General features: G+C 41.0%; 1 long non-coding RNA gene across 1 annotated transcript in view; it reads left to right on the top strand.

Moving 5' to 3' along the window:
• Window positions 1-9,891: 9,891 nt before the first annotated feature.
• Window positions 9,892-27,399, top strand: part of LOC147913439 (uncharacterized) — a 47,686-nt gene continuing 30,178 nt past the window's right edge. Inside the window, exon 1 of the long non-coding RNA XR_015548719.1 lies at window positions 9,892-11,235. This is a non-coding gene — a long non-coding RNA (uncharacterized LOC147913439). The remainder of the gene's footprint in view (window positions 11,236-27,399) is intronic.

Raw genomic sequence — 27,399 nt, forward strand, 5'->3', positions numbered from 1 at the left:
ACTTTATATGTGGGATGCCTGCCACAGCATGGCTTGATAAGTGGTGGGTAGGTCCATGCCTGGGATCCAAACCTGCAAACCCCGGGCCGCCGAAGCAAAGCATGCAAACTTAACCACTATGCCAGTGGGCCAGCCCCTATACTTCAGTATTTTAAATCACACGCATTTACCTCATTCACCATGTTTTTTCATATCTTGTAGACTATATCCTACTTTTTCACTTACTTTAATATGTACGTAGTCTCGTGTCCCTTAAAAATTCCTTAAAATAAACATTTTTAATGACCACATAAGGACATTTAATTCATCTTCTTCTGGAAATTTTTTACTATTATAAATAATGTGTGGACTGATATCTTTGACCACAAATCATTATTTTGTTTAGCTTTTGTTTTTTAATAAAAGGCAGTTTAGCATCCGCTTCAAAAAAAAAGCCTCATTTGGGTCTTAGTTTCCTCATTTGTAAAATAAGATAATAGTACTTCAGACAGTGGTTGTGAGGATTAAATATGTTAATATCTGTAAAGTGTTTAGAGCATTGTCTGATATATGGTAAAACTATGTAAGTGTTAGCTACTTAGGAGAGTGTCCAAGAGGTAGGAGGTATTTTTAATTCTTATTTCTTTACTCACAGTACCAAATTGATTTCCAAAAATGGAAGTTCACTCCCAGCAGTAGTGTATGTGAGTGGCCTCTCAACATACCGCAGGACTACAGGGACTTGGATAATGTCGTGTATCGCCATCAAGTTGAAATGAAGAAAGAGAGACTAATTTTGGCCTCACTTTACACACCATTTTCCTATTAGGCTGGTGGCTCAGGGCTCAGGGATAATTCTCTTGTAGAGGATTCTTGAAAGGTCGCTGAGGCCATTCTCTTTTTATTCCCTCTCCCACAAACATAAAGGCCCTACAGTGGTAGGATTTTCTGCATATAGGAAAAATTGGAGCACAGATCACTTATGTAATTCTCTTGCTTTGATTATATATATTTACTTTGTGGAATACATTTGCAGATCAAATCAGAATATGAAGCTCTTTTGTGGCTATGAATGCAACAAAAGCTGTCCTCCATCTTTTCCAGCAAGTAGCAGGCAAGGTCTCATTTCTAACATCCCTCTATTTGAAAAGATTTCAGAGTAATTCCCAAAGTAAATGACTTAATTGTCAATGTTTTCTTAGATAACTAAGTATTCTTGGATAGCCTGGTTTACACTCCTCAGAGCACGCTGAAGAGCATTTTTAACCATCCTGAACTGAGTTTTTCTTAAACTGAACTCTGTTTCTCCAAACTAGGAACCTTTCTTAGTGATCCCAAACTTCTCTCCTTCCGTTTGTGAGATGGCCACAGCTGCTTCATCTTGGGTCATTCATTCATGTAAAACAGTTGTTGAATGCCTACTGTATGCACTCAGACAATGCCAGGGACAGGAGATACAGTGATTAAAAAAAAAAAAGACATGGTCCCACTCTCAAGACCTTACAAGTTAAGTCTCCAAGTAACCATTATTACCCCAAACAGTGATTGTACACTAACAATTTTTATTTTGCCACAGATCTGCAGTTTGGGTAGGGCTCAGCGGGGAAGGTTCGTATCTGCGCCACAGAGCATCAGCTGCGCCAGCTCAACTGTAAGTGGAAGATCTGCTTCCAAGATGGCGCACTCACATGACTGGCGAGTTGGTGCCAGCTGTCAGCTTGGGAGTCCAGTTGGGGGCCTCCGTTCCTCTCCACATGTGCCTCTCCGTGTGGCCGGGGCTTTCTCATGTCATGGTGGCAGGGTTCCAAGGGTGAGCATCCCAAAAAAGAGGACAGAAACTGTATCACCCTTTATGCCCTAGTTTCGGAAGTTCTGTGACATCACTTCTGTGGTACCCAATTCGTTGAAACAGTCACACGGGCCTGCCCAGATCCAAGGGAGGGGACACAGCCTCCGTCTCCTGATGAGAAGCAAGTCAAAGAACTTGTGGACATGTTTTAAAACCACCACGTTAGGAAAAATATATATATTCTATTGGAATAAGAAGAGGCGACGGCCATTCCCCTTTCTTGATCTACCTATCATAATTAACTAGTAATGAAAGACTGTTCGGGGTACACGAGGATGTGGCTTAATTCCCTTGGGTAGAGCAATTTCTTTTTAGTTTCCATTCTGGACGTGTCTCCTGAGCTCCAGATTCGCTGTTGCCTGCTGATGGCCCCATTTAAATATTTAACAGAAATCATACGCTTAAAATGTTCAACATCAAACTCCAGATGTCTTGCTCCTCCCTGAGCTTTTCCCTTCTCAATAAAGGACAACTCTTACTTTTCCATTTGCTTAGGCCAAAAATCACAACCCACTGGATATCCATTCAGCTTATTCCCTTGTCTCCTTTAGGTCTTTGATTAAAGGTCATCACTTTGATGATATCGTTCTTGACTCAAGCTGGGTAACACTGAACTCCCTCCCTGCGCCCAGCATTTCCTACACCCCTTCCTTCCGTCATTTTTGGTGATGGTTCTGACTCATATATTTTACTCTTTTATTTGCTTATTGCCTCCTCTCATTACAATATAAACTCCACAAAAGCAGAATTTTTTCTCTGTCTTGTTCAGTGGTGAATCCTTAGTACCTAGAACAGTGCCTCACACATGGTCATTGCTCAATGAGTATTTGTTAAATAAACGCATGAATTTGAGTTATCACACTTCGGCAACTAGCACAGAGAAAGGATCAAGGAGGAGGAGAAATGGGAGGAAAAGGAATGACTTACTCAAATATTATATAAAAACTAGAGAAAACCAACATATCTTGTTTTGCTTTCTCAAGATCCAGTCGTAGACTAAATTGTCTCAAATATTCTTCATAGTATGTTGGCTGGGCCTAAATAAAATGTCTATGCCTATGTAGTTTCTTCCACGTGGGCATGGGGGAAATGGGCTGGGAGGGCCTGGCGGAGAAAAATAGGCTTGTGTGGCAAAAAGCAAGCTCCTAAATGACCGCCATCGTATTTATTCATCCTTCCAAACCAGAGGGTTTTATCTACGGCCAAGAACCCTTTCACATCAAGTGATAGAGCTCCAACAGTAAGAAAAGGAAAGCAATCGTTTGATGAAAATTACACCGATTACTGAAGAATTTTACTTCAGCTTAGAAATTATGACAAAAGCTTTGGTGAATTGCACCATGAAATATAGATGCTTAAGAGGAAAATGACAAATTCAGTGCAATAGAAACACCTCAGGAGTAGTCAGCCAAAGACACGCACAGCATAGAATCTTTAATAAGCTTTAAGAATTGAGGAAGCAAAATTGTCTACAAGGAAATGTGCCTAAGAGAGATGAGTTCCTGGAGACTACACCTTGCCGATTTCAATGTGTATTTATAATCTCATGTCTGGTCTCTCCTGGCTCGTATTAAACTTTGGCTACTCATAAAAGCTCTGCACATATGGAAAGATATTCTTCTTCAAACAGAAAGATAATCCAGAAAACACTGGACTCCCAGGAGAGACACCACTCCCGACTCCCCCACCCCCACCCCCCACCCCCTGCAGCACTGTCTCTCTGAGCATTCCCTGACAGAAGCCAACATGCATGCAGGGCTTGACCGGGGGACTCGTCGAAGAGTCTCTGAAAATGTTTCTGGCTAAAGATTTTGTATCTTTACCTCTAAGAGAAAAGGAGTTTATTACACTTGACTTCATGGCTGTCTTTAAAAAATGAATGAAGAAAGAGTCCTCAGGTCCCCAAGCTACCTTTCTCACTCGAGTTACCAAAGTTTTGCCCAAATATTTAAGAACAAAAAATATTGGGCCGGCCCCGTGGCTTAGCGGTTAAGTGCGTGCGCTCCGCTGCCGGCGGCCCGGGTTCGGATCCCGGGTGCGCACCGAGGCACCACTCCTCCAGCCATGCTGAGGCCGGGTCCCACATACAGCGACTAGAAGGATGTGCAGCTATGACAGACAACTATGTACTGGGGCTTTGGGGGAAAAATAAATAAATAAAATCTTTAAAAAAAAAAAAAAAGAACAAAAAATATTAAAGGTGCAGGGACATTAGCGATCATTTAGATGGATGCCTGTATTTTACTGAGCGGGAAACTAAGGCCCATTGATCTGAGGTGACTTACTCAGCTCCTGGCAGATATGAGAAGTACTCTGCTCAGTTCACTCCTCTCACCACCAGCTCTCTTGGACACCCATTTCTTTTTCCCTTAAGACTCCTTGTTAGAGCTTGTAATACCTTCCCTTAAAATGAAGTCTTGCCTCCACCAACACTCTACCCTGTCTTCTCCACATAGTTGCCAGCTGCTGCTTCCCCATCTGTACCCAAAGGTATAGTGCAGAGGAACCCCCCCCCAATGGAATCAGGAAACTTTCCCAACAGGATTTAGGGTAATCTCACCAGGAAAGATGACTCATGTCGGGGAAGGAGCCAGAAAGTATTTAGTTTTTCTCCCAGGCACCAGGTGGGATAAGGTATGTGCTGCTTTTCACAACGGTAAACGTTGAACTTCCAAGGCCGAGTTCATCTTAAATGTCACAGCCAAGTTATATAAATACATTATGTATTGTTTTCAAATTATGGCAGAAGAAGATTAACTTCAAGGTGCTAAAAAGGTAAAACAGCAAGTCCCCTCTCAGTAGGCCACAGAGATAGGGGACTGGGATAATTATTCCTACAAGATCTTCATGCTATGAAGTTACCCACACTATTCCCAACAGCTAAGTACATGCTTAGCCACTGGGCCAAGAGAATGAGTTTACATCCCCAGTTTTCACTGCGATGTACAGCAGAGCATGAGATTATCGAAGGGCCAAGGAGGCCAGTTTGGGATGGAAAATTGCTAATGATAACTTACTAGAAGGAATTTTTTAAATCCTCTCGTTCTAACGATATTATTATCTAAAAGGCGAAAACTCGGGAACAAATAGGTAACAAAAGAAAATACATATCGGGCTGGCCCGGTGGCTTAGCAGTTAAGTACGCGTGCTCCACTGCTGGCGGCCCGGGGTTCGGATCCCGGGAGCGCACCGACGCACGGCTTCTCTGGCCATGCTGAGGCCGCGTCCCACATACAGCAGCTAGAAGGATGTGCAGCTATGACATACAACTATCTACTGGGGCTTTGGGGGGAAAAATTTAAAAAAAGAAAAAAAAAGAAAATACATATCATGGTGGTATTCTCCCCTCTTTCCTTTCTAGAAGAAGGTTAAAGGAAGAATTTTGTTGTCTCCATTAAAATGAAGCTGCACCTGCACCATGGGTCTCAGAAGGACACCTGGGCTTTCCCTGCACTGCTCAGAGGTGCTGACATTCGTCGTCTTGCCTTTCAATGTCGAGACGGGAAGGGAGCGCTTCTCAGCCTTATCTAGAAGGATGGACGCAAAACCACAGCAGCAGGCTCCCTAACACCACCATCAGATGGTCATTTGCATGGCAGCACGTGCTTTTGCAGAAAGACACAACTAGAATTCTCTCACTCACTCAAAGGAGAGCGAGAGGGAAATTTTTCTTTTTCCTGTCCTAGACAGTAGACAAAATTCTAACATCAGGAAACTTTGAGGAAAAGGAAAAAAAAAGTAATGGGACACAGATGTTTTCTTTAAAAAAAAAAAAAGGACAATAGCCATATATAAAAGAACCCAGAATTAAAGTCCAAAAATGGTTCAATCTATTATAATGCAAACTGCTCTGACACCAACATTCTCATTATATCTACATTTTACTGAACTAATTTCAATGCTATCGCTGCATCCTCTGACCATTCATTTTTTTCATCTGTTACTGTCATAGGAATAGTTTCATCTTTTTGCCTCTGGACATTAAAATGCAACTAATCCACCACCCACTAAACCCATTAGCATAAAGAATAAAAGTGCCTGGCTGCTTGCAGTTTCAGACACAGAACTACGTGATTTTTTTGTTTTAATGTATGTTGCCTTTGCTGGTTTAACTGTTTTGACAACAATAGCCCTCAATTCCACAGAGACTTTTCACAAACAATCCAATGTCTCTTGGATATTTTTCTCTCTACCATCCTCTATATCTTACCTAAAATTACAGATAAGTCTGGCAAGTGTTTATGGTTCACTACATATAAATACGTTTAATTTTCATATATAAGTGAATTAGTTTAAGGGAACGGAAATAACATGACACTAATAAAAATAATTCTTCATTAAAGGTGGCAAAGATTTGAGGGGATTAAGGCAAAGGTTCTGGGCTTGCAGATCAGCCAAAACTTGGAGAATATTTACTCTGGCTGCCCAGCGGGTGAGGCTCTCTATCTTAGCGTGATAAAATACTAGATCTTACCCACAACCAGTGTACTGTTTCTTGTCATGGAAAGAAAGAAAAACTTGGCAGTCACAAATGGCCTCGTTAGATTTTTCTCTCCCTGTGGCAAAGCGGAGTCTTCAGTCAGCAACACAAATGCCACAATACTCCAAAAGCCAAGGAAGTAATGATCTGTTCTCAGCTACCCGTGTGGATTAAATTCGGATGGGCCAGAGGCACACGCTGTACCTGTCATACAAACCCAGTGATTTCTGATCATTTCGCTGACAAGGAGGCTCAGATACGTGTTTAAACAACCCAGACAACAGACCTCAAAGGGTTTCTCTCCTTTTTTTTTGGAGTAGGGAGAAAGTAGGATGGAAATGTAAATAGAAAGATCTTAGAGATGCCACAAGTGATTCTTGTAAATAAATCTTTTCCAATCTGAATAACAAATTGATCCTTGAACATTTCGTGTTTGGCTTTTTCTTTCATTTCTTCAATCAAGAAAACCAAGTTCCTGCCAACAAACCTCTGTAAGCAAGAAAGGTCAACATGAAACTTCTAATGGGTTTTTCTTGTACTCCCCAATGAAGAACATCCCAGGAGGGATTTGTCTATTGTCATGGAGAACACGAAGCCACTCTTGTGTTTGTCATTGATATGGGAGACAGCAGAGATGGATGACACTGACCACAAACCAACAGCTCCTGATAGGATGCCACACACATTCCCAAAACACACACACACACACACACACACTCACACATACACACTCACAGTAAAACAAGGCCGGAGAAGTACACTGACAAGAATCCATGAGTTAGAAATGTGATTCTTCAAATGAATCTTCTTGGGGGTTTTGTTTGTTTGTTTGTTTTTATAAAGAAAAATATTTTTTTTATTTTTATAAAGAAATACTTATATTTCTTTCTTGCCTCCAGTTAAAAATAGTCACCACATCTAAGCGGTATGAAAATCACTAAAACAAACCAGAGGCTGGAGTTTGGAACCACCTTGAAATAAACGTCAAGGCTGAACATATTATCTCCATGATATACATGTATATACATATATATGTAGTTTTTTATTGTAAAGGAAGGGTATTAACTGAAAAGGAGGTAAACTTTTTATCAAGTACAGAGTATGCAGCAGCCTGAGATGGAGATTTGGGTTATTAATATGAGCCCCTGGCAAGAAGTTTCCAGGAGTTCTTAATACAGGAACAATAAGCCAATATTCTGAGCCCCAGGGCTAAAATGATGACATTTGGCATCAAAGAGCCCAGTGCTATTGAGAAAGGAGAATCCAGCTAAAAGAGCATGGGGCTAGAAAATGAGTCCATTCCCCAGAGCTGCCTGTGACTAGTGGATCCCTCTCTAGAATTCAGTTTTACTTTTTCTGAAGTGGAGAGGTAGAGATCTAATGAAATAAGAAAGAAAAGTATGGAAACAGTACCATCAGTGAGGATGCATTATTTTAAATTTGAAACAGTACTATATTCCTGATTTTGATAATTGTGCTATGGTTTTATGTAAGATGCTAACATTAGGGGAAGCTGGGTGAAGGGTCTGTGGAGTCCTCTGTTCTATTTTTGCACCTTTTTGTAAGTCTAAAGTTATTTCAAAGTAAAAAATTAAAAAACAGTGCTATATGGTACAAGACTTTTTAAAAAAGTTAACAGAGATGTATAAAAGTCCATACAGAGTCTGTGTGACCTTGTCTCTCTTTTGGGTGATTACCAAGATAATCCTGTGGCCACTGTCATTATTTATAAATAGTTAAATACTCTCATGGGGACTCAATAGCTGTTGCTAATGAAAATCTCTAGGTGTCCCAATTTCAATCAATTTAGATTTCAATCAATTTAGATTCAAATGACACAAAATGTAAACTAAGGAAGAAGCAATTCACCGAGAACAATGAAATTTACTAGATAATCCAGAGACTGAGAAAGAAAAGTTAAATTCACTGTTAGCATGTATTTTATTAGCAGTCTTTTAGAGGGAAATAAATTTGACCAAAAATGGAAGAAAATAAATACCTTTGGGTCCCTATACCTTTTACAAGGTCTCTGTAATTTGCTTCTGACCAGTTTGCTTACTTTTAGCTACCCCATGTTTCCCCTTCGATGCACTGATTTTGAACTTGCATTAATGTTTACCATCTCTACAACATGGCAATAATTTTAAACAATTTGCCTGGAGTATTTTACTGTATATTTTTAATTTTCTATACTATTAGTCTTTCATCATCCTCCAAATAAAAAAATCAATAAATTGTATTTATTAAGAAAACAAATACATTTTATTTGAAATACTCTTATACAGATGTACTGTGTTCCTTGGCATTCTTAATTTTTTAATTATTAAAATTTTATAACTAACACTAAATACATGTTCTGTTGCCCCAAATTGTGGCACCAAAAGGCAGCTGGGAACAGGAAAACAGGTGAATGCAGAGGTTGGAGAAAAAAACCAAAATTTCTTTTGATAACTTTTTCCAAATCCTTGAACAGCAGAGGAATCGTTATATACTTGTTGAAACATATGTAGGCAATAAATGAATAAATGGATGAATGAGTGAAATTTCAAAAGGTTTGCCACAAGGAGGCACTCCAGGGGCAATGGGAAGAGGAAGGGTGCTTAGTTTCCTCCAAACTTACAGAAATTGACAAATTTGTAGGTGGTTACAAATGAGCAGGTAATCAATGTGAGCCAGTGGATGAAATCAAAAGTGCAGAAACTGTCAATCAGCCAAATATTTGCAAAATTAGAGTTTCTAGCCATTTAAATATTCTGCTCATTTACCTTAATCACATTTGGATCACCAATTCAAAAAAAAAAAATAGAAATCAACAACATTTAATTCTTATTGAATAAAATTTGGTCTTTGTTTAGCTATTTCATAGAACACCAAGATCTTACAATGCTTTTGTGTGATTTGTTCCTTCATTTAATATATATTTATTGAGTACCTATGATGTTCCAGGTGCTGGGAATAGACTGGTGGACAATAGACCAAACGCCTGCCCTCGTGGACTTTACATTCTAGTGTTAGTATGGTAAATATCCATTATCACACAGATGTTCAGAGAAGTGGGTCTTAATTTCCGGTAGTTCATGGACCACTTGAGAATGTATTGAAAACTGTGGGCCTTCTCCCTTTAACAAAAATAAAGAAAAGGAAAGAAAAATGAATGAACGTATGCATCTGTTGGGGGAAGAGAGAGAATCCCCTCTGCCCTTTCCCTTAAGGTTCTTATGGCTGGCCAAATAATTAACAAGATAGGTTAGCAGGAGAAAATAATACCAAGTTTAATAACATGTATACATGGGAGAAAGCAGGGACACTGCGTTTCTCAACACAATAGCAGAAATTCTCGTCTTAAATACCATCTTCAGCTAAGGACAAAGGAGGATGTTGGGGGTGGGGGGCGTCTGTTACAGGAGATTACCACTAAAGCACAGTAAACAAGAGTAAGGTTATTATGCAGATTTAAGGCCTCACTTTCCACATTGATAAGTTTCTAGAAATGAGGTCATCCCCACTCTTCCCAAGACAGAGAGGGAGATACCTTTACAAATGGAGATTTCCCTTATAAATGTAAATGTTTGTCTGGCAACTCCTCACAGGGCCATTCAGAGACTGTGGCCAGAGAGACAGAATTTCCCATAAGATGGGCTTGTTCGTGCCCTTCCTATTGTAACATCTATTTTACATTATATTACAGCCATCAGATAGAAGATCTGTTCCAGGAAGGAGTTACTATGTCAAATTCTTTAGGCAGTTAGTGGGGGAGGTCAAATGTCCGTCAGAGAAAACAATCAAGGTAAAGAGATGTATTTCAGGGTGGCCAAATCTTGATCTCCCACACATCCAATTTGGTATATCTCAATATCAGTTGTGATCATGATTGCCACACCCTCTGTTTTTTCAGCCCTGAACCTATAATTCATAGATTTATTGGGACAAGACTAGACAGATAAAAATGGGGCTACATCAGCTAATTCCAGATTATTTAAAAAACCACTGAGCTGTCCTCTGGAATGCTGATGTTTATGTATGATATATAATGACAGAAACCCACTGGCTTTCATTTCCTCTGAGTCATATTGCTGAATCATTGGGTATAGACCATTGATTGTTCACTCGTTGGCACATTAAACTGGGTTAAATTTTATTCTAATACACAAAGTCATGCTTTTTAACAGAGAGCAACTATGAATTGCACCAAGAGACCACTGGCTTCAGCCAAAAGAAGAAAACGCATCATTATGTTATTTAGCTTTTAGGACAGCCACGTTTAGAAGGCATATCTTTGGGTTACCAAATATGTCATTTTTAGCTGAAGAAATTAGGGCAGGCAACATTTAGATGAAAGGATAATTAAGAAACATGCTTGGTTGCTGAGTTGTCTTGTCATGAAATTAGGCACTCAGATTTCCATAGCCCAGGCAAAAAAATTTATTTACCACTAAATCAAATTTATTCACCACTAAAAAGTCACTTACATTTTAAAGTGATGTATAGAAAAATGGGTGATGTTTTCATAGGCTGTGTAATCTAATCCTGAGTCAGGTTCCCTTGATGCAAATGCAAGTCTTAACCTTAGATGCCAAGGGCAGGTGGAGGGAGGAGATGGAGAGGGTGAGATCACTAAGTACTAAGATATTGAATTTTAAACTAGTCTGCAAATCACGTTTTACTGTGGTAATGATCATCACCATAATCGCAAAGCAAGTATTTTGTCATACTCAGTGCAAAAGGTGCAAAATAGCCACTTCAGTCTCTATTTCTCAGTGGGGGCACTACCATAAAAACTATCTTCTATGTGGGTCAAGTTTTGAACAGGTAAGTAAGGCCTTCAGAAATGCTGAAGACTCTAAGTATGACTTTGACATCGAGTCTTGTCTGAACTGCGGTGGTCACGAAAATAAAGAAAGAAAAGAAAATATCAGAAGAAAAGAAGGTAAGTAAGGAGAAAAGGAGGGAGGGAGGATGCTTCCTGATCTATATATACTGTAAATTATAACTTTTTCCCTCCTGAATAAGGAAAGGAAGTGACTGGCCCGACTAAGCCAGGAATTCCATTACTTTTATTAAAATTGTCACTTTAATTTATGACCCCTTTGACCAAAACCAAGTCCTTTCACGTCATTTTTTAGAGACTCCCTAACGGTCGATGGATTACATTCTTCGTTAGACTTCTTGACTCTTGTTTCTGTAGCTCAGCTTCTTTGCCTTGGATGGATCATTGACTCTTAGTAGATTCCTACCAGACACAACGCCCAACTCTTTTGTTTGATCAAATTCTGACAAGTTTACGACTTCACAAAAATTTATTCTGACCCAAACCCTTCTGAGCACACATTTTCAAATGAATAATGTTTTCATACTTGGAGAAGAATAATCACAACAGAGTTTAAAAGATATTGGATTTCCTTCCTTGTCATCCTAGCTAAAAGCTCTCTTAATTCTCCACAGAGGTTGTAAAGGAAATAAGCAAGCATAAATCACCTGCCTGACTAAACTTAACCATCACACACTTAGTGGAGTACAGACGATGGTCTTTTCTGATTTCTACTGTACATTTCCCCTGAAGGGGCTAGTCAATAATGAGCCAGTGGAAGCGAGGCAAAAAGCCGACGTGCCGGCCCTGCTGGGTGACCTTGATTAAGCCTTACTTTTTGCTTTCAGGTTCTACATCTCTAAAGTAGAGCAACTAAACTCTCAGGACTTTTTTGAGAAAAAGGCAGAGAGGTGACTGAGGCAGAAGCGACAGAATGTCAGCAGAGGCCATTAGAGGCAGGAAGTTGAGGATCAAAAGGGGTTGCCTGCTCGTAAGCTAGAGTCGGGCGGAACTACAGGGACTCAAAAATCTTAACTCTTTTTCAACATCTGATGTGATAAGGGAAAGACTGTTGGAAAAAAATATTCTATAGTCAAGGTAAATGCAAATTCCAGTTATGGTTTACTGCTGTTACTGTGAAATGCTAAGTTATAAATTCAGCAAGTGTAACATGGTTTTTCAAAATAAAGTTATTCATCTGGATTAAAAATAGGAAAAAAATGAGTAATTATGGCTGTATTGGTTAAAAACTGAGTTTCTCAAACAGCACCACTGACATTTTGGGCCAGATAATTCTGTGTTGGAAGTACTGTCCTGTGCACTGTAGGATGTTTAGCAGCATCCCTGGCCTCTACTCATTAGATACTAATAGCATCCTACCCCAGTTATGACAAAAAAAATATGTCTCCATACATTGCAAAATGTCCCTTGGAAGACAAAATCGCCCCTGGTTGAAACCACTGGTTTTGCTTTTGGTTTAAAGATAAGGAGCCACTTATGATACTTTATAAGCACTTTTAGTTTTTGCATGAAACTCTCAGGTCCGAATTTCTGATGCTTTGACTTAGCTCGTGGAGGACACGCAAATCTTCTCATTTGAGGGCCTGTCACTTTAAGAAAGCTTTCCAAACATCTGGGAATATGTTAATCACATTAGGCTTGAATGTTTGGAGAGGCAAGGCTGTTCCTTGGGGCAGAGATTATGTATTTCCTGTTTATGCTACAGACCAGCTCCTAGCATGGTGCTAGCATATAGTATGCCCTTAGTAAGTACTTGGATGGGTGGATGGATAGAGGAATGAATGGATGAAAAAGTAAAGTAAAGTAAGAAAGAAATCAACATAGGAAGACGGGGATTTATTTTCTTTGGTTGTTTTTTGAGGTATATCAGATCTCCTTTACCTATACCAGGGTACTGGAAAGAGCATCCTAGTGATCAAGGAGATTTAATGTGTCTGACTCTGAAAGAATTTCCCACTGAGCTTCTGAAGTGGTACATAAAGGACCAGGAACCTACTGTGATACTTCGCGTCTTTCATCCATTCTGCGGTAAATAACGCTGCTAGGTTGAGAATTAAATGAGCCTTGGTTCCAGTCTGGGAAAGTAACGCACACCAGTAGGCACATAAATATACCAACATGGAAAAGTCTCTTCTACGACCCGTGTTACCCTGTTTCTTCCCTCTGTGGTTTGGGAACAAAGAGCTTAAAGTGGGTCAGCCATCGGTATTATAAAGATACAAGCTTCTCAGAGAAAGCCTTCAGCTCAGACTGCGCTGAAGGGTCCAAGGCTGGCTGAGGTCTGTAAATTCCTCTTCCACAGCAGTAATCTAATATGCCGTCTTCTATTGTGGTTGGCCACGTTTGCCTCAATTACCCCTTCTGTGACACTGAAACTTGACCTTATACATTTGTTTTTGGAAAATTCTTTTTGTAGTCTGAAATCAGTTGGTTTCCAGTTTGAAGATATCATCTTTATACTATATAAATAAACAAACTTCTGACAAAATACAAACTATCTCAGTGGGCTGTGAGTTTTCTAAAAAAACAAAGTTGGGGCCAGTGAGAGGCTGAGGATGGGCAGTTCCTAATGTTTCCATTTCGTGGGAGGTGTTTTTATTGCTACGGAAGTAGGCAGAATATCCCTACTGGTCCCAATTACCGTGGCCCCTTCATTAATGGGTCCTGCCAGCACCTCATCTCTTCTGTGAGGAAAATGGCTTGTTCACAGAGCCACTCAAGCAGGACTGTTTGGCTCCCACTGACAAATGTCCCATAGCAATCTTCTGCTTCCTGGAAATTACTCTCTTTCTAACTCAGGGGAGAGATTGCTCTTGACTGTTTTAAATGGCACCCTGTGCTCAGCAGGCTAAGCAAAGAAGAGGCGTTAATCATCCCTTTCAAGGATCAAGAATGAGCACCGAGGCAGAGATGGCAAAGAAGGAAAAAAGCTTTTAGAACATTGGGAATGTAAAGAGAAATAATTTAAACATCCCATAGGGTTGCCTTGCAGCATTTCATGACCCAGGTGTGTCTCCAATTTTCTCTGTGCATAGAGCTCCAAAGCTCAAAGATGAGTAAGACCAGGAGATTGGTCCCTGATACTCAAAGATTTCAAATCCTGATGTGCGGTGATGGAGAAATAAGAAATATGTACAATAACAACAAAAACAAGGCAGAATATGCTGACATGAATGCGAAACGAGTCTAAGATGCAGTGGAATAAGAAAACATTCATTTTGTGGGGGACTTCACGGCATGTGAAATGGATCTTGAAGAATGGATTGGATTTGGACAGAAAGAGATGAATGTATGTGTAGGGGAGAGAGGACTGTATTTCATGGGATACAGACAATGAGCAAAGTACAAATGTGGAAAAGTGCTCAGAAGTAGGAAAGAGAACAGGAAGAAGTCCATTTTGTATTTGGAAGTTGCATCATTCAGGGTCCATTCAGGAGAGAGAAATACTATATAAATAAACAAACTTCTGACAAAATACAAACTATCTCAGTGGGCTGTGAGTTTTCTAAAAAAACAAAGTTGGGGCCAGTGAGAGGCTGAGGATGGGCAGTTATTTTAACAGAGAGAAGTCAATATAAAAAATAGCTAACTAATATGAAATTCTGAATGAGGTAAATAAAAAGGCATTGCTGTGCTGAGCCATATTGGAGCCTGATGCAAAAGGAAAAATTGTGCACCTCTATATACACAATTTTATATATTTTGTAATGGTGAATTTTTCCAGAACATTAAAGTAGTTGAAAAAATATTGAAAAGTTGAAAAGTAGGTGTATTAAAATTCACAATATTGTTTTAAGTTTAAATATTTCATTTATCCCTGAACCTAATTTATTATAATTTTACATCAGCTTAAGCTAATGTAAAATTATTCAAGATCATCCCTTGGAAAGAAGAAATGGTCAAATAGAGCAATTCTCTCAACTGAAAATGAAATAAGCAAAAAAAGAGATTTCGAAAGTACTTCCATGAGTTTGTTTCTGTTAAAGCCAGCAGAGCATATTTTTCTTTTTACCTCAGGCTCTAATGTGGCTTAGCGTGGCACTGGTCTCTAAAATTTTGATATTTTGTTCATTAGGGTTTTGTTACATTTCATTTTGATTTTCTAAAGATATTGCATTAGACATAATTTATGTGGATTCCTGAGTCTTTTGATGCTCCCTTAAATGTTGTGCCTGAGGTGAATGCCTCACTCACCTCACCCTAGTCCCTGCCCTGTGAAAAGGGCAAATGAGAACTCTAAGTTATCACAGCTGAGGGGAAGAAGCGTCGCTGGCTCCTAGGAGCAGACAGCAGGAGGGAAACTCCCAGGAAGTAGAAAGGAAGAAGCAGTCCCGTCTTCCTCCTCCAGTCCCGCAGATACCCTCTACCGCCCCCTATAGGTAGAAGCCTGCAGTCAAAGCAGAAATGCAGGTTGCAGAGTCCTGACCCCAGCATTACAGAGTCAACTACAGAAGGGTGAGTCTGGAACTAAAAGATAATAGCCTAATAACTGGCACATAGGTGATTTCCCCTGAGTTGAATCTTGAAGGATAAGTAGAGTAATAATAATCACTTTTTGAGCACTGTGCTAAGCTCTTTACAATGCCACACAGTTGATACATGAAAGTATCCTGGATCCAAACCTGGTTGAGTCTCACTGCAAAGTCCATGCTCTCAACCACTATGCCTTAGCGAAGGAGAAGACACTTCAGGCAAAGGAAAACAGAATAAAGCAAGACAAAGAGTTGAAAAATAACATGGCGTATGATGGAAACAAGCAGTCCAGTGTTAATGAAACTAACATCATAGAATATCTATTATGTGCCAGATACTTTCATAAGTGTTTTATAAAAATTATTTTATTTGATCTTTCTAACAACTCTCTGAGTAGGTGCTCTTTTCATTCCCATTTTACAGATGGGGAAACTAAATCATAGATCATTAATTAAGTTTGCCCAGGGCCACTCAGCTCATAGATGAAACAACCAGAATACAAATACAGACAATTTGACTCCAGAGCCTTTGCTCTTAGTCACTAGCCATGCTGCCTCCCACAGAACATAAAATAAACATGATGCCAAAGAGATATGGACGAGTCAGGTCATGGAGGCCATCCTAAGGAGCATGGACTTTATTCCCTCTTTAAAATTCTCCTAAAGCATTTAAAACAGCATCAGCTTTGTATTTAAATGGATTACACTGGTCTGAGCCCAGTTCGGAGGACAAATTTTAAATATACAAACAGGTATTGGAGAAACCAATTAGGAAGCTATGGCAATGATTTAAATGAACAATGAGTAGAGTTCTGATAGAGTTAAGAACAGGGAACATATCTAAGAGATTAGAGATGTTTATAACACTAGTGATTGGACGTGGAGTAGGAAGAAGGGAAGAATAATGGACTACCAGGGTATTTTTGGCTGGCCAGGAGATTAGAGGGTCATCTACTGATAGAAATATCAGAAAAGGAACAGTCTGGTGCAGTAGATTAGTTTCAACATTTGAGTTTTCCAGAGCTTTGAGCATATGTAGAAAGGTGAGGCAAGCCAAGTCATATTATCTTAGTTATTGAATGCCAGCTAAGGAATTTTAATTCAATTTTACTGGAACTGAGAATCTCAAACTTTTTTTCTTAATAAAGTGCTCTGACTATAACTGCCTGAAAGAATTCCAAATTTGCTTCTCCCTGGAGAGAAACTCATGTGACATCTCAGGCCTCTAGAATCTCTAAAATGTTCCTTAAAAGAAATGTATCTTGAGACCAATTTTAAATACACATACCTACTGAACTAGTGAGCATCAAGCTACTAAGAACCTGACTAGAACTGTGAAGGGTCTCATATTTTACCCTACTTTCCAGCCAACAAGTTACCCTGCCACAATTTCACAGATGCAGGCAGAATACACAAGATGCCTGGGTCAGAGACAAAGGACTCAATTACTCATAGCAATAGCAGTAGCCAGAGTATCAACATTTGTTCCTGAGGCCCAATTCCCACAGGCTAATGTGAAGAGAGCCAGACTATACCTATATAAGCAATGGAGTGTGTTAAAGGAGTAGAACCCCAAGCTTGGAGGACTCATATATTTTACAATGAGCATTAAACAAACTTGCTCCTTTGTTCCAGGGAACAAGAGATTGGTTTTATCTTCCCAGGCTAAGCAAAACTTCCCTTTGCTCTGGAAAGAGACACTATCTCTAGCTTCGAAGACAAACGTCCTTGAGAAGATAGCCTGGAACAAAGGGTGTAAATTCAAGGGAGTGACTATAATGACGGACTCTGCTTGCAAGACATGTAGAAATATGAGAGACCTGAGGATATGTGTCTCCCAACAATTAAACGTTTTTACAGTTTTCAAGTGACTTTATAGAACTCTTGGCTTTCGCTTGGCAAGTACATGACACAAAAGTTTTGAAAGCATAAAACATAAGGCAAAAGAATTAAGGTGGTTCAACAAATAGAATATGTAGTAATATCTAAAATAAATTAGGTAGTTCAAACTCACTGGAAAATAGAGAGGCAATCACAAATACAGATTCCAACAAATCAACCTTGCAGTGCTTTGGGATGCGAGCAACAGGGGGGCAAGAACGGACCACAAAACGGATGCCACTTATCTCCAGAAGAAAGAACAAAAGAATTTAGGGAGTGGTTCATTTGCTTGTCGGGCTGACATTTGCAGTTCTGTCTGAAGCAGAATATACCAGAAATTGGAGACCAGTGATTCATATCCTGGCTGCAAAGATACTGCACTAAGGAGTCGGGGATTAGAATGGGTTTAAATGAGAGGTAATAATCCTATCTTCTACTCACACTTGACTGTCTGAGATAGTTTTTACATATATCATCTTATACGCTTTCAATCAGCCAGAGAGCAACATAATAAGAGAATACAAGAGGCTCATAGGGAGCTAAAAGAGAAAGGAAGCTCCGCCCTCTCCTCTACTTAGAAAGTGCAAACTTGCACTGGGAAGGATGTTGCTAGGCAACCACTAACGTCTATAGGCTTTGGGACTATATGTTCTTGCTTTCTAGTAGGAAAAAATATCAGATTGATGGCACAGGACAGAAAAGAATGATTTGCTTATTGACGGTGGTGAACTTGCCTATACCATGAGGGTCACTGGTCATTGGTTTAGCACCAGGGAAAGTCACGGGTCCAAGGCAGGCCTCATATATATCAAATTTTGGAAATTTTTTTTAAGACTTTGTCTAGACAGCTGTAAAATTTATTTTGCCTTTCAGAAATTATCAATCAATCAAACAGAATTACAGCACAGCCTCTGGAGAGACTCATGAGGCAATGTTGAAGTGATACAAGACCAAAGAGTTCAGCTCCCTCTCAGGTGCCCACGTTTTTTATTATAGTGGAGAAGAACAGGGGGAGAGAGAAAACAAAAGGTCAAAGCTCTCTGGGCCATGGATTATTTAAGAAGATAAGAAGAGTGAATATTAAAGCAACTCAAAACTCCATCCAAATATATTAAATTTAGCCGGGTTACATGATTTCTTTCCCCCGGTAATATTCAGCAGCATGTATGCAGGCAAAGAAAAAGGGGATGGTTTTCTAGGGATGTAAATTTACTAAATTGGCTGTACTGGATGGAGAGAGGGATAAGTCATTTGGGTGTAGATTCAAAGGAGTGATTATAAAGATGAACGCAAACATCTAAGGTGGGTAAGGAGGAAAGTAAAAACAAGAAGTGATAAAGAGAAAGAAATAGAGTCAGTGAATTGAATCCCTATGGTATATAGCAAAATTGGTTACAGTTCTTTGCATCTCCTCTCAAGAGGTAAAATTTATTTTCTCACTCCTTAAATTTGAGCTGGCATTATGACTTGCTTTGATCCATAGAGTATGATAGAAGTGATGTGCAAGTTCCAAGCCTAGACCTCCAGAGCCTTGAATGCTTCTTCTTTTGTTGCTTTTGGAACTCTTCAAATTACACATGAACAAGCCCAAGCTGGCCTGAGGGGAGACCACACAGACAGAGACTTCAGTCATCCCAGTAGCCCCGGTTATCCCAATTGAGACCATCATAACCCAGCTAGTTCTAGCCACTCCAACTGCTGACCACAGATGCGTGAGAAAGCACAGCCAAGAGATCAGCCAAGCCTGGCCAAGAATTGAAGAACTTCCCTGCTGAGCCCAGCCCAGATTGTCAACACAGAGAATCATGAGCTGGATAAACAGGTTCTTGTTTTAAGTCACTAAGTTTTGGCATAGTTAGTTATGCAGCAAAAGCTAACTTTTACATTCTAATGAGAAAAAAAAATTATGTGGGTTTTTTTTGTGTGAGGAAGATCAGCCCTATGCTAACATCTGCCAATCCTCCTCTTTTTTAGCTGAGGAGGACTGGCCCTGGGCTAACGTCCGTGCCCATCTTTCTCCACTTTATATGGGATGCCACCACAGCATGGCTTGCCAAGCGGTGCGTTGGTGCGCACCCGGGATCCGAACTGGCCAACCCCGGGCCACCACAGCAGAGCGCACGCACTTAACCGCTTGCGCCACCAGGCCAGCCCCTCTGTGGGTTTTTTTAAGCCAGTGAGCTATAAAGATGGGCAGTTGTATTTGGAGAATAGGCTGTCTGAACTTGGGATGTTCACAAGAGTGTTTCTGTTGAAGACAAGGTCCAGACTGTGATCATTCTTAGCCATGTGGCTAAGAAAGAGTGGATGAAATAATCTTTGGGAGTAGGGATGTAAAGAAACTTAGAAATTAGAGTGATTGATGGCATGTTGACAGTACCAATGGTGATGACAGGAGTAGGAATAGAGAAGGAGTTTTGGTGTCAAGTGCAAAAAAATTAATGAACAACCAAAGTGAGAGCAAAGTAGAGGGTGGATGGTGGACGAGCCAGACGCCACATGCCCAGAAGGGGCTGGGGTTTTATGAACGAGCTGAGGAGTAATGGTCTGAGATAGGCATTGGAGAGCAAGAGGACATTGACTTGGACACTGACTAGCCTGAGGTATGGCGTGGGGAAAATACATATCCTGCAATTGAGAAGGATGCAGATGAAGCATATCCTCAGAGGACACAGTTGATGTTAGGGAGAGGAAATCGAAGCTAGGAAGTAGATGAGGATGAGATGAAAGAGATGAGAAGGAGAAGGAGATGAAGGCAAAAAGAGTTTGAGGATATATATGGCATCTGTTGCCCACTGTGATGGAGTTCCCAAGGACCTAATAAAATAGGTTCAGGGAGTTGTATGTGGTGGGTAGGGGGTGGTGTAGTGAACAAGGCAGAATAGGGTGAGATTTGGGTCAATAACCAACTAGATAGAGTATAACAAGGAGTTAGTCCTTGGAGTCTCAAATAGAATGGTGAGAACTTGGGCTCAGCGGTGAGATCCTGAAGGTATAAGGCAGTGGCTCGGTGCTGAAGGAGTTGAGATGGTTTATCCTGGGGGGGATGCAGGCAGCTGTTCCAACAGGCCTCCACAGGAAGGTGTCCTGGGTGGAGTACTTTTAGTAAAACTTCCCTGTCTGATAAGCAGGTACTAACTGTCTATAAGCGCCCTGCTCAGCTGCAGGGGAACTAGCCCCACTGGACGGGATGGCACAGGCTCTCCTGCTGTTTAAGGAGGTGACAAGTGTGTGGTCCAGGCAGGGCTATGTTGCATGGTTTCATGGCTGGACCCGGAATCCCAGAGCAGTGCAAGTATGGTCAGTGGTTGTAAGGCCATGGGGACCATGCTGCATGATGAAGATGTGAGGCTGTTAGCCCAGTGGAATATAGAGGCGGCCAAAGGAGGAAGAGGTATTTCTGCTGTGTTTCAGAGATGTCCATGAGCCAACTGGAAACCGAGTATAGAAGTGGACTTCAGGGCAAAGGAGAAAACTACTCTTATAGAAGCTTAATGTGAAAAGTACAGGTTTGGAGAATTAAAGGGTAAAATGTGCATGTAAATGAAGTTCTTATCCAGAGAAAGACTGAGAAGTGGGCCATGAGGCCTCCGCCCAGGATCTCAATCTATGAGAGACACTAAAATGTGATGGAGGAGATGAAAACCTTACCAGACATGAACTGAGATGGAGAAAGGGGTACTTATCAGTATACATCTCAGAGGATGCTCCATGTGATGGGGAAGAAGACTTTGAGCAGCTGCTGTTGATGGGGTGAAGCCCAGAAGACAAGGCCCAGGAGACAAGGCCCAGAAACCACTTTCTTAGGAGGGAGGATGTGGTGACCTGCACAGTTTCTCTAGTGACGTGGGTTACACGACTTTGGGACCAAATCTGAGGTGCTTGAAGGAATCATGAGGAAACTGAGCATAGATGCCATGTCCTTCCTTCTTTCCCTTCACAGCATTTAGACTCTCCTCTTTATCCATGTTGGAAAATATTTAAAGAATTTTTGTTTGAAAGAGTGCCAGACACTGTAATTCTGCCTGTAGTACCCACATCTCCATCTAGCTCTGACTTCTAGTAGCTTAAAATGGCATTTTTAAGTCCATTAGGGGCTACTCCAAATACTGAGCTGGGCAAACTCTGGAGAGTGTACGTCTTCCCTGGCCCTTTACAGTCTGAAACAGAGATTATCAATGCACTGCATTCACAGGAGGGAAAATCACTCTTTTGAGGAAATGTGCATAACAGATTGGGGAAGCAAATATCACAGAGGCAAAGGCCACTGATAACTTTTTAAATTATGCCTGCCTCATCCAAGAACAGATTCTGATGATGAACAGTCCAGTGTTATCCAAAACTGAGTAGCTCAGAGAGCAAGTAAATAATCCCTGATCCACTTACAATAGGATATTCACCTGGTTGATCTAAATTACAGTGCTGTTATGACTAATCTCATCAGAGGGATCCTAGGTTGAACTAAAGAAAGGAGATAGAAGCACAGCACTGAAAAATAATGCTCTAGGAGAACTGAGACTGATTAACCATTAATTTAGGGCAGGTTTCATCGCCTGTCATCCTCTATATCTAAATAAAGATGTTTATGCTCCAGAGCAAGAATTTTGAGATAATGAGCATATTTCTTAATAGCATATGATAATTAGGTTATGCAAATTGTTAAATGCAAAGAAAGACCAATTTAGTAAAACCAAGTTGACCACCACCATCACCAGCCACAGAGAGCCAGGAGTTTCAGCTGCCCACCTACAGCATCTACACAGCAGGCGACAAGATAAATGTAGAGAAATAAAACATATGGGAATAATCAGCTGTAATTTTCCCCCTAGTATGGGCATTTATAGATATATCTATATATCTTTAGATCCTCTATGGGTGTTTTTCTTCGTTATTAGCTTAAAATAATTTAATGATAAGTGTTCTAGATTCTGGGGATATAAACAAGAATAAATAAAAGGTTGTCCTTGCCCTCTAGGAGCAGAGAGAACAGTAGGAGAGAGAGATATGTGAACACATCATTGCAATATCAAAGGTTAATTACAAGTACAGGGGAGACCTGAAGGAGTTAGGGCAGTTTCTCAGGGGAGAATACATTTGACATTGGTTTAGTTGAATGGACTGAATCCGTGAAACATGAACAAGCACAGAATTTCCAAGCAAGTGCTTTGTGAAGAGTTGAGTAAAGACCTCAAATTGCAGCTCTTGATAAATGTGGCATATATGACATAGTCAGAGACTCCAGGAAAAAATAATCATCTTGGCACTCAGAGGATAGAGAAGGAGTGATTCCTTGAGCCAAGCCAGACCTTGACTATTAAGTAAAAACATCAGAATTAAAACCCGAACATCATCTCAGAGATTTACTTTAGTTTCGCCCACCATCCAACTAATTAATACATCTATTTATGGTTTGTTTCCTACATCCGGACGCAAGATGTGTGAGGGCAGAGATCACTGAGGCGTCCCCCAAAGCTAGATCATAGCATGGCATTTAAGGGGTCCTCAGTAAATATTGTTGAATAAATGAGTAAAAACTCAAGCGAATAAGACACTGAGTTTTTAAGTGTCTTTACCTGTAAGATACCTCACAAACAAGGCTAGTGAAGACACTGAGATGACTCATATAAAACCAATTCTGTCTAGCACTGTGACTACTGCATAGAAATCACTCAACATTAGCTATTGTTTTCAAGAATACAGTCTTCATGAATAGTCTCCGCTGGGGTTAAAATTCATTCATTCATTCAATTCATTCAAGAAGCATTTATTGAGCTGTTAGGCACTGAGATGGATATTCCAGTAGCAAAGATGAATAACAAGGTCTGGGTGCTCAAGGACCCCATTTGGGAAGGCATTTGGTTGGTACGGTGATGGACCGTTGAGCAGAGGGGCAATGGGTCCCTGCAGTCAGAGAGACCTGGGTTCGAGTTCTAGGTCTGCCACTTCCCAACTGTACGCACATTGCTTTAATCTCCCCTGGCCCCAGTGTGGAAAGAGATCATTCTTCCTGGGCAGGGCTGTTTTCAGGCCTTTTGTGCTGGTGTACAGAAGGTTCTCAGCACTGACCTGAAAGCATTGTAATAGCTAAAAAAAAAAAAAGAGGATGAGATTTTTTTCTTTGCTATCTCGTACAGCGCATTAAGAACACAGAAAATGGCCACGTAACTTGTTTCTCTCTCTACGCTTGGAGATTCTGTTCTCAGTCAGCAGTTAGCAGCTGCCAAGACACACATAGTAAAAAGGATTAAACTACCTCCCTAGATTTGAACAGCAAATACACAGTGGCCATCGCTAGCAATAGCGCCACGGCATAAAACAACACGCCACCCAGGGTAATGCCAAAATAATTGGCCAACCCTCGCTGCTTGCGTTCTTTCTAACAAGTCTCCGATGTGTGTTAGCGTGTCTTTTGCCACATTGTCCAATTGTATCCTAACTCTAAGGCTTAAGGAGCCCACAATTGAATTCTGCTTAAATTAAGGCTATTCGCTTCCTTTGTCACATCAAAGTGTGAAGGAAACTTCCCAGAGGGAAAGTTTCAAAAACACCCTCATTGCAAATCACTCCAGTCGAAGGCAAGAGAGGGTCTCAATAAGCAACTGTAATGAACAGCAGCCTCTGGACATGCTGTCAAAAATGTCATCTTCTGATGACATCTACCCCTGTTCACTCTCAGTTCATTATTTCTCAGTCTCCAACAGTGACAGAACTGAATTTCAAGAGATCTCTGAATGAGTAATGTGGGCAGAGAATAAGTAATGAGATCCCAAGGCACCAGCTCTCTCAGGAGGTGCTGACCCTACTCAGAAGAGAGTGAAGGGACCCCGGGATAGAGAGTCAGAGAAGCAGGCTCTGATTGAGCTGGCCACGCTCTGTTGTGTGCCTTGGGCAAGCCCCCACTTTGCTTTCTGCCTTAGTTGTGCCACTTACAAAATGGAACCACTTCCAACTGCCTTTTCGCTTCCTCACAGGGGATATTGTATCTGCTGGCTGGTTGGTTTCCGGCTGGTTAACTTAAACTAAACAGGGCAAGTAGTTGGAAATATTCACGGGTAGCAAATCTGAGCTTCACAAGAGAATAAAATGTGGAACCGGAAAGTGAGGAGCTCATATGATTTTTCTCCATCTCTCTAGGCTGCTCACCTCTGCCTCTCTCTTTATCTCTACCCCATTCCGTCCTCCCTCTAAAGACCCACTTTCTTTGCTCCCGCACGCACAAGCCAAGGTTGATTTATCACGAAGTTAATGAAGCTTAAGTTTCAGGATCTCTTGCAGGGCCTCTTCCAAATAGGTATTCTTTTTCACACTACATTTTGTGTGTTTTGTTTTTGTTTGCCCTGAAGAGGACCCCTACATTGTACCTGCCTCAGAAACTGGAATCTGCTCCTGCCCACGAACCGTGTGTTGCCATACCTTACAGATTTCATGCTTCACATACCTTTCGTTTGTTACCTAGCCCCCAATTTAAGTGGCTCCCATACCTACAGCCTAAAAGAAGGTGGCTAGACAGTGTTTTTTGCTTTTTAAATGAATGGATTTTATTTTTTCCAGCAGTCTTAGGCTTACAGAGAAACTGAACAGAAAGTACAGAGAGTTCCCGTTTATCTCCTCTCCTCCCACATGTGGTCTTCCTTATTAATATCTTGCATTGGCTTGGTACATTTGTTACAATTGATGAACCAATATTGATACCTTATTATTAACTAAAGTTCATAGTTTATGTTAGGGCACACTCTATGTGTTGGATAGACAGTTTTTGAGTCTCAATTCCAAGTTCCTAAATGAGAAAATCCAATGGGCTTCACTGAGTAGGTGGGTACCACAGCCAGGGGGTGAGACCATGGGGTCTGCTGCCCCATCAGCTGGGCTGAGAACAGGTTCTGAGAGGTGGGGGTGTGGCCATGGCTGTGTAAGTGATAGGCAGGGTGTCTGGTGGGCCAGCGTTTCTACAGGGGAACTACCACAGAAAGATAAACCAAACTACATATAAGAAAATGATTGGCCATCTCCATAAAAAGAGCATTACGTAGAGAGAGGATGTTATCGTCACACTGCTTTCTCTTGCAATGCATTTGAAAGAACTTTTCTTCCATTCTCCATTGCTGTCTGAATGAGTCAAAACTATTTCTAAGAATCAGCTTTCTGCTTGATGTCCTTCTTAATATCTTTAGATTTGGTATTTAAGATCAAAGATTGACCAGCTAAAGGAAAAGACTACAATTCCATGCTCAGATTTAGGGGGGATGGTAAAAAATAATAAGACGAAAACAAGGCACAGTTTGAGAATTTGAGTTGCCTCTCACTCCGCCCAGTGCCAGAATGACTCAGTAAATTGTATTTACTAAGCAGGACAATTCTGGACAAAGCCTCCTACCTTTTCGATCTAAAGAGGACACATAACTGACCCTTGGCAAATATTTGCTCCCTGTGGTAGGCTGAGGAATGGTCCTCCACAGATGTCCATGCCCTAATCCCCAGAACCTGTGGGTATGTTACATTAAGTGGCAAGGAGGAGTTAAGGTTGCAGATGGAATTAGGGTTGCTAATCAGCTGGCCTTAAAATGAGATTACCCTGGGTTACCTGGGTGGGTCCAATGAAATCACAAGAGTCATTAAAAATGGAGGAGGAGGGCCGGCTCCGTGGCTTAGCGGTTAAGTGCGCGCGCTCTGATGCTGGCGGCCCGGGTTCGGATCCCGGGTGCGCCCCGAGGCACCACCTCTCCGTCCAGCCAGGGGCCGGGTCCCGCGTACGGCAACCAGAAGGATGTGAACCTACAACATACAACTATCTACTGGGGCTTTGGGGGGAAAAAATGAATAAATAAAATCTTTAAAAAAAAAATGGAGGAGGAGGGAGAAGTCAGTGTCAGGCTGATGAGACATGAGAAAGACTGGATCAGACATTGCTGGCTTTGAAGATGGAAGGGGGACATGAACCAAGTAATGTGGGCAGTCTTCAGAACCTGGAAAAGGCAAGAAAACGGACTCCTCTTCTAAAGCCCTCCAGGGCCGGCCCTGTGGCTTGGTGGTTAAGTGCGCGCGCTGCGATGCTGGCGGCCCGGGTTCGGATCCCGGGTGCGCATCGAGGCACCACTTCTCCGTTCATCCTGAGGCCGAGTCCCGCATACAGCAACTAGAAGGATGTGCAGCTACAACATACAACTATCCACTGGGGCTTTGGGGGGAAAAAATAAAATAAATAAAAAAATAAAAAAAAAAAAAATCTTTAAAGCCCTCCAGAAAGAATCTAGCCATGCCAACGCTCTGATTTAAGCCCAATGAGACCTGCATCAGACTGCGCACCTCCAGAACTGTAAGATAATAAATCTGTGTTGTTTGAATCTACTAAATTTATGGTACTTTGTTACAGCAGCAAAAGGAAACTAACACACTCCAGAACATTCTGCTGTTCCTACAACTGGCTTATTCTTGTGAGTCCAGGCAATAAGATCCCTGAGGACAGGGATTCTTCAGAGCCTAGATCCTCTGTCACATCACAGCCTTGCTCTGCACTCACCAAGCCTTCAGAAAACAGGGACTGAGTCCTAACTTCCATCTACATGCATATCAACATGAAATGAGAGTGTGGAAAGCACTAATTCCATTACTTACCAATTTTGTCTGCTTCCCAAAATGTTTTAATGGGAATTTTGAACACTGATATAAAGGGAAAAGATTGATAATGAAAATTCTTTTTTCAAGGAACTGCTCACCCATTCTGCCAATGTGTTAGAATTTAGTAGACTGAATTACTTGTGACAGCTGGTATGATGAAAATTATTAGTCCTAGCCAGCTCCAAAACATGCGAGTCCCTAGTGAGAGAAATTCAGTTCAGGCAAGAGTTTTGCTTTCTGTGACATCTTTGAGCCCAAGGGAAATAACAGCATAGATGCACAATAATACAAGAAT

The sequence above is a fragment of the Ceratotherium simum genome, chromosome 27, assembly GCF_057802395.1.
Source record: "Ceratotherium simum simum isolate JZ-2026a chromosome 27, ASM5780239v1, whole genome shotgun sequence".
NCBI lineage: Eukaryota > Metazoa > Chordata > Mammalia > Perissodactyla > Rhinocerotidae > Ceratotherium > Ceratotherium simum.